The sequence below is a fragment of the Hyla sarda genome, chromosome 1 (genome assembly GCF_029499605.1).
Source record: "Hyla sarda isolate aHylSar1 chromosome 1, aHylSar1.hap1, whole genome shotgun sequence".
Classification (NCBI taxonomy): domain Eukaryota; kingdom Metazoa; phylum Chordata; class Amphibia; order Anura; family Hylidae; genus Hyla; species Hyla sarda.
This window is the reverse complement of record NC_079189.1, coordinates 343958031-343970420: the sequence shown is the minus strand read 5'-3', so window position 1 is coordinate 343970420 and position 12390 is coordinate 343958031.

Sequence of the window (12390 nt, the reverse complement as noted above, 5' to 3'; positions counted from 1 at the left end):
GCGTGCGCGCAAAAAAAATTCCAAAGTCCAAAATAGTGCATTTTTGGTCACTTTTTATATCATTTAAAAACGATCAATAAGTCCTATCAATGCAAAAACGGTACCGTTAAAAACGTCAGATCACGGCGCAAAAAATTAGCCCTCAAACCGCCCCATACACGGAAAAATAAAAAAGTTATAGGGGTCAGAAGATGGCAATTTTAAACGTATTCATTTTCCTGCATGTAGTTATGATTTTTTCCAGAAGTACGACAAAATCAAACCTATATGAGTAGAGTATCATTTTAATCATATGGACCTACAGAATAAAGATAAGGTGTCCTTTTTACCGAAAAATTTACTATGTAGAAACGGAAGCCCCCAAAAGTTACAAAATGGCGTTTTTTTTTTCAATTTTGTCCCACAATGATTTTTTTTCCGTTTCACTGTAGATTTTTGGGCAAAATGACTGACGTCATTACAAAGTAGAATTGGTGGCGCAAAAAATAAGCAATCATATGGATTTTTAGGTGCAAACTTGAAAGAGTTATGATTTTTTAAAGGCAAGGAGCAAAAAACGAAAATGCAAAAATGGAAAAAACCCCGGTCCTTAAAGGGTTAAGCATCTGCCAACTCCTGGACAGTCTGTGGTGCAGTGTGGCATTGGTGATGGAGCGAGACATGATGTCCCAGATGTGCTCAATCAGATACAGGTCTGGGGAATGGGCGGGCCAGTCCATAGCATCAATGTCTTCCTCTTGCAGGAACTGCTGACATACTCCAGCCACATGAGGTCGAGCACTGTCTTGCATTAGGAGGAACTCAGGACCAACCGCACCAGCATATGGTCTCACAAAGGGGTCTGAGGATCTCATCTCGGTACCTAATGGCAGTCAGGCTACCTCTGGAAGCACATGGAGAGTTGTGCGCCCCCCCCCCCCCCCTTCCTCAAAGAAATGCCACCCCACACCATTACTGACCCACCAGCAAACCGGTCATGCATGCGTGTTGCAGGCAGCAGAACGTTCTCCACGGCATCTCCAGACTCTGTCACGTCTGTCACATGTGCTCAGTGAGAACCTGCTTTAATCTGTAAAGAGCACAGGGTGCCAGTGGCGAATTTACCAATCATGCACGGTGTTGGGCTGTAAGCACGACCACCACTTGTTGATGTCGGGCCCTCATACCACCCTCATGGAGTCTGTTTCTGACTGTTTAAGTGGACACATGCACAATTGTGGCCTGCTGGTGGTCATTTTGCAGGGCTCTGGCAGTGCTTCTCCTTGCACAAAGGCGGAGGTAGTGGTCCTCCTGCTGGATTGTTGCCCTCCTACGGCCTCCTCCACTTCTCCTGATGTACTGGCCTGTCTCCAGGTAGCGCTCTGGACACTACCCTGACAGACACAGCAAACCTTTTTGCCACAGCTTGGCTCGCATTGATGTGCCATCCTGGATGAGCTGCACTACCTGAGCCACGTGTGTGGGTTGTAGACTCCATCTCATGCTACCACTAGAGTGAAAGCACAGCCAGCATTCAAAAGTAACCAAAACATCAGCCAGGAAGCATAGGAACTGAGAAGTGGTCTGTGGTCACCACCTGCAGAACCACTCCTGTATGGGGGGTGTCTTGCTCATTGTCTATAATTTCCACCTGTTGTCTGTTCCATTTGCACAACAGCATGTGAAATTGATTGTCAATCAGTGTTGCTTCCTGAGTGGACAGTGTGATGTCACAGAAGTGTGATTGACTTGGAGTGACATTGTGTTGTTTAAGTGTTCCCTTTATTTTTTTGACCAGTGTAGTAGTAAAAAGGTATGACCTGTACTGTCATTATGTGCCAAAACATTACCTTCTATCCATCTAATTAGGAAAGACAAAATAATTAGAAATTGTTTAATGTTTTCCCTTTAGCCAAGTAGATGGAGATCACAAAAAAGTAATTAAAACAGTCAGGGAAGGCAATACAATTTAGCTATTCAAAGTACCTCCAAACACTCATTTACCTAAGTAAATGTATAACTGACAGACCACACAAGGAGGGGAAACAGCATGGAGGATTCAGGAAATATAATGGCAGGGACAATGGATCCAATTACATAGATTATATACCATTACATCTTTAGATATGGCCAATTTACTCCATGCTTCCTAAGTACAAAACAGCAAGGTCTGAAAATGATGCCATCTGTCCTATGTTGTGAGGGAGAGATAAGAGATCTGCATTGTTCAGTAGAAAATGATTATCTGTAATGGAGGCTTTAATTAATGAAAGGAAGAAGCAGAACCTGATATTTAATATGAAATAAACCATATTAACACCACTTTGTTCCCACATCAATTCATATTCAATGCCTTAGATATGAAGGGTAACAAGGCATGTTATGCTTTTTATATTCCCTGACAAGTTTATGCAAGCTATAAATTCGCCTGAGATGGAAGGGAAAATGATGTGGCAGAAACTGTTATTAAGGGTTATTTTTCCTAAGTTGAGCCTTTGAGACAGTTTTAGACAGTGCCTGGCAAGATACTTTCAATGATTTAAAGGAGTAAGCTGTGAAAACTTTTAAGTGGACAAGAGGAAAAATATTATTTGCGAGCAGAAGATTATTTCTCAGTCTTAAAGTGTTCAAAGTGGAAAAAGAACATCATTTATTTACAAATGCCAAAATACCTCTCTCTCTACACTTTGTGGCACATCTGAGTCTACATTCTTCTATCCAACTGTAAAGCGATTCCAATTGACACATTTCAGTAGGTCTCTAGTGTATTTTCTGCCCACATCCCTGCATCACTGCTAATATCAATTGTTAGACTGCCTGAGGACCTGGACTGCTACCATGAAACATGGCTCATTTTCCTTCCAATCCATACAACCTCCTGGGAGAGCTCAGGTCGTTTATCTACCTCTTCATACCTTGGACCTACAAGCAATGATTCTCTGAAGTAACACTTTATTGCTACCATCTGTTAGCTACAAGGGCCCTAACCTCTAGGTACCTTTCTGGGCTGGGACTTCTACACACACAAGTCCATACAGGCCATTATCAAAGCTTTTTATTGATATCTGAACCATCATATCCACCACACACATTAACCCTTTAAAGGGGTTATCCAGGAAAAAACTTTTTTTTTATATATCAACTGGCTCCAGAAAGTTAAACAGATTTGTAAATTACTTCTATTAAAAAATCTTAATCCTTTCAGTACTTATGAGCTTCTGAAGTTAAGGTTGTTCTTTCCTGTCTAAGTGCTCTCTGATGACACCTGTCTCGGGAAACGCCCAGTTTAGAAGAGGTTTGCTATGGTGATTTTCTTCTAAACTGGGCGGTTCCCAAGACAGGTGTCATCAGAGAGGATTTAGACAGAAAAGAACAACCTTAACTTCAGAAGCTCATAAGTACTGAAAGGATTAAGATTTTTTAATAGAAGTAATTAACCAATCTGTTTAACTTTCTGGAGCCAGTTGATATATAAAAAAAGTTTTTTCCTGGATAACCCCTTTAAGGACCCAGCCAATTTTCACTGTAGGACCCGGCCATTTTTTGCACATCTGACCACTGTCAATTTAAGCATTAATAACTCTGGGATGCTTTTACCTTTCATTCTGATTCCGAGACTGTTTTTTCGTGACATATTCTACTTTAACATGGTTGTAAAATTTTGTGGTAACTTGCATCCTTTCTTGGTGAAAAATCCCAAAATTGTAAAATTTTGCATTTTTCTAACTTTGAAGCTCTCTGCTTGTAAGGGAAATTGATATTCCAAATAAAAAAATGTTGATTCACATATACAATAAGCCCCTATGGTGCCAGAACAGCAAAAAAAAAAAAAACACATGGCATACCATTTTGGAAACTAGACCCCTTGAGGACCGTAACAAGGAATAAAGTGAGCCTTAATACCCCACAGGGGTTTCACGACTTTTGTATATGTAAAAAATAAAATAACATTTTTCACTAAAATGTGTGCTTCCCTCCAAATTTCACATTTTTGCAAGGGTTAATAGCAGAAAAGACCCCCCAAAATTTGTAACCCCATCTCTTCTGAGTATGGAAATACCCCATGTGTGGACGTCAAGTGCTCTGCTGGCGCACTACAATGCTCAGAAGAGAAGGAGCGCCATTGAGCTTTTGGGACAAATTTTTTTGGAATGGAAGTCAGGGGCCATGTGTGTTTACAAAGCCCCCCGTGGTGCCAGAACAGTGGACCCCCCCACATGTGACCCTATTTTGGAAACTACACCCCTCACAGAATTTAATAAGGGGTGCAGGGAGTATTTACACCCCACTAGCGTTTGAACAGATCTTTGGAACAGTGGGCTATGCAAAGGAAAAATACATGTTTTTATTTTCACGGACCACTGTTCCAAAAATCTGTCAGACACCTGTGGGGCGTAAATGCTCACTGTACCCCTTATTACATTACGGGAGGGGTGTAGTTTCCAAAATGGGATCACATGTGGCTATTTATTTTTTTGCGTTTATGTCAGAACCGCTGTAAAATCAGCCACCCCTCTGCAAATCACCAATTTAGGCCTCAAATGTAGTGCGCTCTCACTCCTGAGCCTTGTTGTGCGCCCGCAGAGCATTTTACGCCCACATATGGGGTATTTCTGTACTCAGGAGAAATTGCATTACAAACTTGGGTTTTTTTTTTTCCTTTTAACACTTGTGAAAATAAAAAGTATAGGGCAACACCAGCATGTTAGTGTAACATTTTTTATTTTTTTACACTAACAAGCTGGTGTAGCCCCAACTTTTCCTTTTCATAAGGGGTAAAAGGAGAAAAAGCCCCCCAAATTTTGTAGTGCAATTTCTCCCGAGTGCGGAGATACCCCATATGTGGCCCTAAACTGTTTCCTTGAAATACGACAGGGCTCCAAAGTGAGAGAGCTCCATGCGCATTTGAGGACTAATTTAGGGATCGCATTGGGGTGGACATAGGGGTATTCTACGCCAGTGATTCCCAAACAGGGTGCCTCCAGCTGTTGCTAAATCCCCAGCATGCCTGGACAGTCAGTGGCTGTCCGGAAATGCTGGGAGTTGTGGTTTTGCAACAGCTGGAGGCTCCGTTTTGGAAACACTGCCATACAATACGGTTTTAATTTTAATTTGGGGGGGGGGGGGACAGTGCAAGGGGTGTATATGTAGTATTTTACCCTTTATTATGTGTTAGTGTAGTGTTTTTAGGGTACATTCGCACTGACATGTTACGGTGGGTTTCCCAATAGGAGTTTGAGCTGCGGCGAAAAATTTGCCGCAGCCCAAATTTGAAGCAGGAAACTTACTGTAAGCCTGCCCGTGTGAATGTACCCTGTACACTGTACCCTCCAGATGTTGCTAGTCAACTCACCGGCTTCCCTCGGATCCAGCCGCACGTCATCGCCACCCGCCGATCTCCGTCGCCTGCAGCCTCTGTCGCCCGCCCGGATCGATAAGTGGATCTTCGGCGCCGGTCCCCGTCGTTTCCCCATCCTGCCCCGCCTGTTGTGGGAGGGCAGGACGGGGAAAACGAAGGTAAACCGCCCCCGATCTGCTATTGGTGGTCGCGCCTAGACCATTAATAGCAGGGATAGGAGGGGTGGCACCCCTGCCACCTCACTCCTATCGCTTCAGGGGTATCCTGGGTGTCTTAGACACCCGCAATCCCCCTTACATTCCGGGTCACTGGGTCACTATAGACCCGTAATGACCTGGAATTGCGCAAATCGCAAGTGTGAATTCACTTGCGATTTGCCGCGATCGCCAACATGGGGGGTCTGATGACCCCCCTGGGCCTTTGCACGGGATGCCTGCTGAATGATTTCAGCAGGCATCCCGGTCCGATCTCCGCCCAGCCACGGCGGGGACCAGAACTGCCCATGACGTAACTGTATGTCATGGGTCCTTAAGACCCAGGGTGTTGGGACGTAACGTTACGTCATGGGTCTTGAACGGGTTAAAGGGCTATTCCAGGAAAAAAAACTTTTTTTTTATATCAACTGGATCCAGAAAGTTAAACAGATTTGTAAATTACTTCTATTAAAAAATCATTAATTATCAGCTGCTGAAGTTTAGTTGTTGCTTTTTCTGTGGCAACAGTGCTCTCTACTGACATCTCTGCTTGTCTCGGGAACTGCACAGAGTAGAATAGGTTTGCTATGGGGATTTGCTTCTAAACTAGGCGGTTCCCGAGACACGTGTCATCAGAGAGAACTTAGACAGAAAAGAACAACTCAACTTCAGAAGCTATAAGTACTGAAAGGATGAAGATTTTTTTTTAGTAGAAGTAATTTACAAATCTGTTTAACTTTCTGGAGCCAGTTGATATATAAAAAAGTTTTTTCCTGGATAACCCCTTTAACTGGCTTCCTTGTCAGCCTTCTCACAATTGCTTGCAACTGAAATCTTTAGGAGAACATTACCCTAGCATTTTATGGTGGCTTACTAGATATATCTACACTCCAATTAAAATAACTTACCTAGGCACTTAGCTGACAGAATACGTCATGCTAGGTTCTGCACCTTTGAATTATCCGCTTAATAATTTAAGCACTACTTGTGAAGTCTGAGAGTTCTTACGCACTGGGCCAAACAATGCTTTTCCTTCTCACAAACAGCTTCTAATTTACTATGGCACACTTGCAATCTCCACCAAATTATGGCTAGGTTTCCACTAAGCATTATTGGTAAAAAAAAAAAAAAAAAAAAATTCTGCCGCATAGCATTTTTTTTTTTGTGAAAAAATGTTGCAGCCAGATGTTAGCTGCAAGTCAATAGGGAACTACAAAATGCCATATCCACTTGGTGTTTTTCAGTTTGGCGTTTTTTTTTATCCTTTTGGCGTTTTCGGCTATTTTTGGCTCCTTGGCAGTTTTTTTTAAAAATTACCTCTTGTTGAGACTTTGGCATTTTTTGGGGGAAAATCTTGTTGTTTTCCACCCGTAGAAGTCTATGAGAAAGAAAAAGCACCAAGAAAAACACCATGTGGGTTTTAACTTTGGCGTTTTTGCCGGTGGTTTATATTCTTTTTTTGGACTTTGGTGATCCAAAAAAGGGTTGGAGATAGCTGTTTTATAAAAATTTTGCAGGGTACCATTAAAAAAAAAAAAAAGATACAGTAGTGATGGAAGAAAATGTATTTAACGAAATGTATATTTTTTATAACAACATTTTTATAAATTTTTAAACAGGGATCAATTTATGTGGGCGGGCAGGGAACTAAAAATGTAGCAGACAAAAATAAAAATTTAGAAAGGGGCCATTTAAATGTAAAAATAATATATTTTTTATAATTAATTTTGTTAAACTTTTTATTAGTAATTTATTTTATTAATGTGTTTAATAAAGTGTGTGTGTTTTTAACTTTTTTAACTTTTTTTTTCTTCTTTTTTTAAGTAGGACTACTACTCCCAGCATGAACAGACTGTTCCATTATGGGAGCAGTAGTACCTGTACTAATAGACAGATCACCCTAGGTGACACCCGTTGTGATCCTCCTATATAATGCATTGAAGCCGCGACATGGCCGCTCTTCTCCGCTATCCTGCACTATGTTCTGCAATGTGAAGTTATTCACATTACAAATTCAATGTATAGAAGTCGTGGCACGGCCGCTCTTTACCGCTATCCTGCACTATGTTCTGAGATGTGAAGTTATTCACATCACAGATTCATATTTCCTGAAGAGAGCTGTGATTGGCCAGATGGTTCCAGCCAATCACAACTTTCTGCAGGAAATATGAATAGGTATATATACGGCAGTGCAGGGGACCAGAGAAGAGCTGATGGCCGTATTTATACATTATACAGGAGGATCGCAGCGGGTGTCAGGAGTGACATCCGCTGTGATCTGTCCTTAGCTGCAGGTACTACTACTCCCAACATGGAGCACACTCAGCTCCATGCTGAAAGCTGTAGTACCTGCATTAATAGACATAAATGACACCCGCTGTGATCTGTCTATTAGTACACGTACTACAACTCCCAGCATGGAGCAGAGTGTGCTCCATGTTGGGAGCAGTAGTACCTGCTGTAAAGGACAGATCGCAGCAAGTGTCACTCCTGACACCTGTTACGATCATCCCGATTTGAATTTGGGGACTCAACTGTGCTCACAGCTACAGAACCGGGAGAACAGCTGATGCTGAGTAGTAGATACACGTTGTATATCTACTGCCCAGCAAGAACTTATAGTGAGCCTGCAATGTGTATGCAGTATACAAATTGCTGGCTCACTTAACCCCTTGCTGAGCTGTGCGCTATGTGCCAGCCCAGCAAGGAAAGAGTTTACTTACACTGCTGGACAGTGTAGGTTAAACCTTGGGGCGGTATACAGAATATACAGCTATCTATAGATAGATATACCTCCCTCGCTCCCTGTCTCTGCCGGGTCCGTGTAGCTCCACTGCTTCATTAGGGTGCGGAGCTACAGACGGGAAGCAGAGTGGTGCGGGGATGAACTAGATATTTTTTTCTTTTAATAAAATAGATAACGAAAGCTGTGGGGGAGTGTTTTAAAAAAAAATTTTTTTCCAATGTGTCGTGTTTTTTTAATTGACTTTTCAGGCTTAGTAGTGATAGCCGTCTTATTGACGGAATTCATTACTAAGCCGGGGCTTAGCATAAGCCCCAAAAACAGCTAGTGCTAATGCTAACCCCCAATTATTAGCCCGGTACCCACCACCACAGGGGAGCCAGGAAAAGTGGTACCAACAGGCCTGGAGCGTGAAAAATGGCGCTCCTGGGCCTAGGTGGTAACAGGCTGGCATTATTTAGGCTGGGAAGAGCCAGTAACAATGGCCCTTGCCCTACCTGGTAACCTCAGGTTGTTGCTGCTTGGTTGGTATCTGGCTGAGAATAAAAATACGGGGAACCCTATGCATTTTTATTTTCATAAATAAATTAATTAATTAAAAAAATGTGTAGGGTTCCTTGTATTTTTATTCTCAGCCAGATACCAACCAAGCAGCAACAGCCTGATGTTACCAGGGTGGGCGAGGACCATTGTTACTGACCCTGCCCAGCCTAAATAATGCCAGCCTGCTACTGCCTAGGCCCAGGAGTGCGATTTTTGACACTCCAGACCTGTTGGTACTGGCTCTTCCCGGCACCCCTGGGGCTGTGGGTACAGGGGTAATAATTGGGGGTTAGCACTAGCTGATTTTGGGGCTAATGCTAAGCCGGGCTTAGTAATGGATTCTGTCTATAAGACAGCTTCCACTACTAAGCCTGAAAACTCAATTTAGAAAAAACATGACAAATTGGAAAAATAATTTTACTTTAAAAAACACTCCCCCACAGCCCTTGTTAGCCATTTTATTAAAAAGAAAAAAAAACATTTTGTTCATCGCCATAATCCACTGAATCCTCTGCAATCCTCTGCATACACGGATCTTAAATGAGAAGACAAAAGAAACACAAAAAATGGGCTAGAACATTTTTGGAGCTCTCCGCTGGGGAGAGCACCCAAAATGCAATGTTTTCCCAAACAGAGAGCCTCCAATTGTTGCAAAATTACAACACCCAGCATGCCCAGACAGCCTTTGGCTGTCTGGGCATGCTGGGAGTTGTAGCTTAGCAACAGCTGGAGTCTCCCTGTCTGGGAAGACACTGGCAGAAGGGTCTGTTCACATTATACAAAACGTACAATGTGAACAGAGCCTCATACTTTACACTCTGCCTTCCGTCTGTAGCTCCACCCCTTAATGACATCATCACGAGGGGGCGAAGCTACACAGACCCGGCAGGGACAGGGAGCGAGGGAGGTAAGGAGATCTCCTTTTCTGTATACACTATATACAGTTATCTATAGATAGCTGTTAGAGATCATCGAACTTACAGTAAATTCAATTTGTCACGAACTTCTCGGCTCGGCAGTTGATGCCTTATCCTGCATAAATTAGTTCAGCTTTCAGGTGTTCCGGTGGGCTGGAAAAGATGGATACAGTCCTAGGAAAGAGTCTCCTAGGACTTTATCCACCTTTTCCAGCCCACGGGAGCACCTGAAAGCTGAACTAATTTATGCAGGATAAGTCATCAACTGCCGAGCCGAGAAGTTTGTGACAAATCAAATTTACTGTAAGTTCGCTCATCTCTAATAGCTGTATATTCTGTATACCGCCCACAGGGGCTATAGGAGCAGGGAGTCCTATCAGTATAGTGATAGGATTCCCGTCTCCTGTATAGTATACACGGGTACACTATGCACCCCTGTATACTATACTGCCGGAGGAGGTGAGTAGTGATGCTGTACATCACTCCTCATCTCCTTACACTCTGTGGACCAGGCGCTCAGCATCCAACCCACAGAGTGGTAATTTGGCTGTTTCCAAGCAGGGAAAAAGCCAGAAAAAAACACCAGAAAAACTGCCAAAACGCAGGAAAAAGCTGTGGCAGTTTTTCCTGCATTTTTGCTGGTGGGAAAAAACCTCAGTGGAATCCTAGCCTTAAGCTCACTACCAGTTACCCACCCACCAATTTCAACAGATCTTTTATATGCTCTGTAACTGCAACTACTGATGTACTTTAAAGTATTGAGGATATCTTAAAGGGGTCCCCAAAAAAAAGGCTTGATGGCACTCACCATTGCAGCAATTTAAAATTTATTTTCAGTCTTAGGATATATCAAGGAGCGATCATAAGGAGAAGGGGCAGTGCCGGCAATGCTGTTTCTACCATAAGACTGAGATATCTTAAAGAGGTATTCAAGGATATTTGGCTCTCTAAATGTAAGACAGGGGTAGCAAAGACAGTCTAGTTCCTAATATACTTCACATACCTGTGTTTGGTGGCTGGTATCAAATTTTTATTTATTGCAGCCTCTAAAATGAGCGTTGTCTTGGACCTTTCCCAGCTTGCTGTGTGGTCCAAGACAAAACATCACAAGTCAGGTGCTGAAAGGGAACTTGGCTTCTTTATCTAAAATGTGTGAAGCCAGCTCCCTGTGATGATGAATGCACACACATGTTATTGGCACACATGTGTGTGCATTCATCATCACATAGATCCACAGCTTGTCTGTCAGGTGATGTCAGGCAACTCATACAATCCAAGGGAGCATGGCTGTGCTGCAAGGGGTGGCTTGTACTGTGCTGCAACCGATGTGTGGGAGGGAAAAAAAAGTCACTTCCCACCTTGAAACAAAGGATCCTGGGGATTGCAGTCTGAGAGAGGCCACAGAAGCCTGAAGTAGCCAGTTCCCGAAAACAAAGCCAGCAGCGTGATGGGGAACACAAGACACGCCATTTACCACCAACACAAGCACAGATCCTTGGTTAGCATGTCCATTTCTGTATGACATTTAATTACTAAAGTCAGCTCATGTCTGATCATCCCTTTAAAAACAGAGTTATCATTAGTAGTTGACTCCATTATCAGGTACATATAAGACACTGCCCTGCAAACATCTCCCTTAGAAAAATAGGGGTTATTTATTAACATGTGCAACTTTTGTTTTGTTTTTCCTTGTGCATGGCACTAGTGTGTGCCAGGTGCAGTCTGGTTGGCATTTATCAAGATGCCTCTGCCCTTAGATAAATGCTGACTAATGTGTGCAGAGTATATAAGGAGCACACTTGTCAGTTAGCCCAGTGTGACTGCCTGTACCTGGTCCCAGGTGGAGTGGCATTTTGCAAAAGTCGCACAGCATGAACAGTGCGTAAACTGAATCTAAAAAGTCATGCCCAAAGCATGCCTATGGATTTGCTGGTGCAGAAAGCCATATACAGTATGTAAGTAAAGTTTGCATCATTAATACAGAGAATGTTGTGCGCTCATGCTGCATAAAAATATAGGCCAATTAGGGTCTTGATAGATGACCCCCTAAGTGCTTGAAATAGATTATATCAATAGCACTAACATTAACATTAAGGAGTACCTGTCATCAAACTAAACTTTTAATATATTGTAAGACACTTTGCTATTTACTTGCTGTTAAAATTCTCAACCTTTACATGTTTTTAATGTGATTGAAAAATCGGCCACTAGGTGGCTCTGTTCTGTTCCCTGCCACAAGTCAAACAGTTAATTTGGTCTCCTCCCAACCTGGCAGGATATAAAACTCAGGAAGTGTGTGTGGGGCATGGTGAGGCACAGCTCTTGCAGGCTTCAGTGATGTGGCGCTTGCTGGGGAACACCCACTTTCTCCTGCCGGGAGCTCACACAATGTGAGCAAGGGGAAAGGTATGATACACAGCTTTTTAAAGCTCAGATTTTTTTTTTTTTAAGGGAAGGAGAGGTGTTAGGAGTAGTTAGGGAACATAATCTGAGTTAGTTTAGAAAATATGGTTTGATGACAGGTATTCTTTTAGGGCATATTCTGGGTCTGATAGCACCTGCCATCTATGATGCAAACTCAGCTCTTAAGCTTCTGTAGTAGTCCCTGATGGTGTGTGAAATATATCTTCTATGTCTCAAAAGGGTAAAAATACA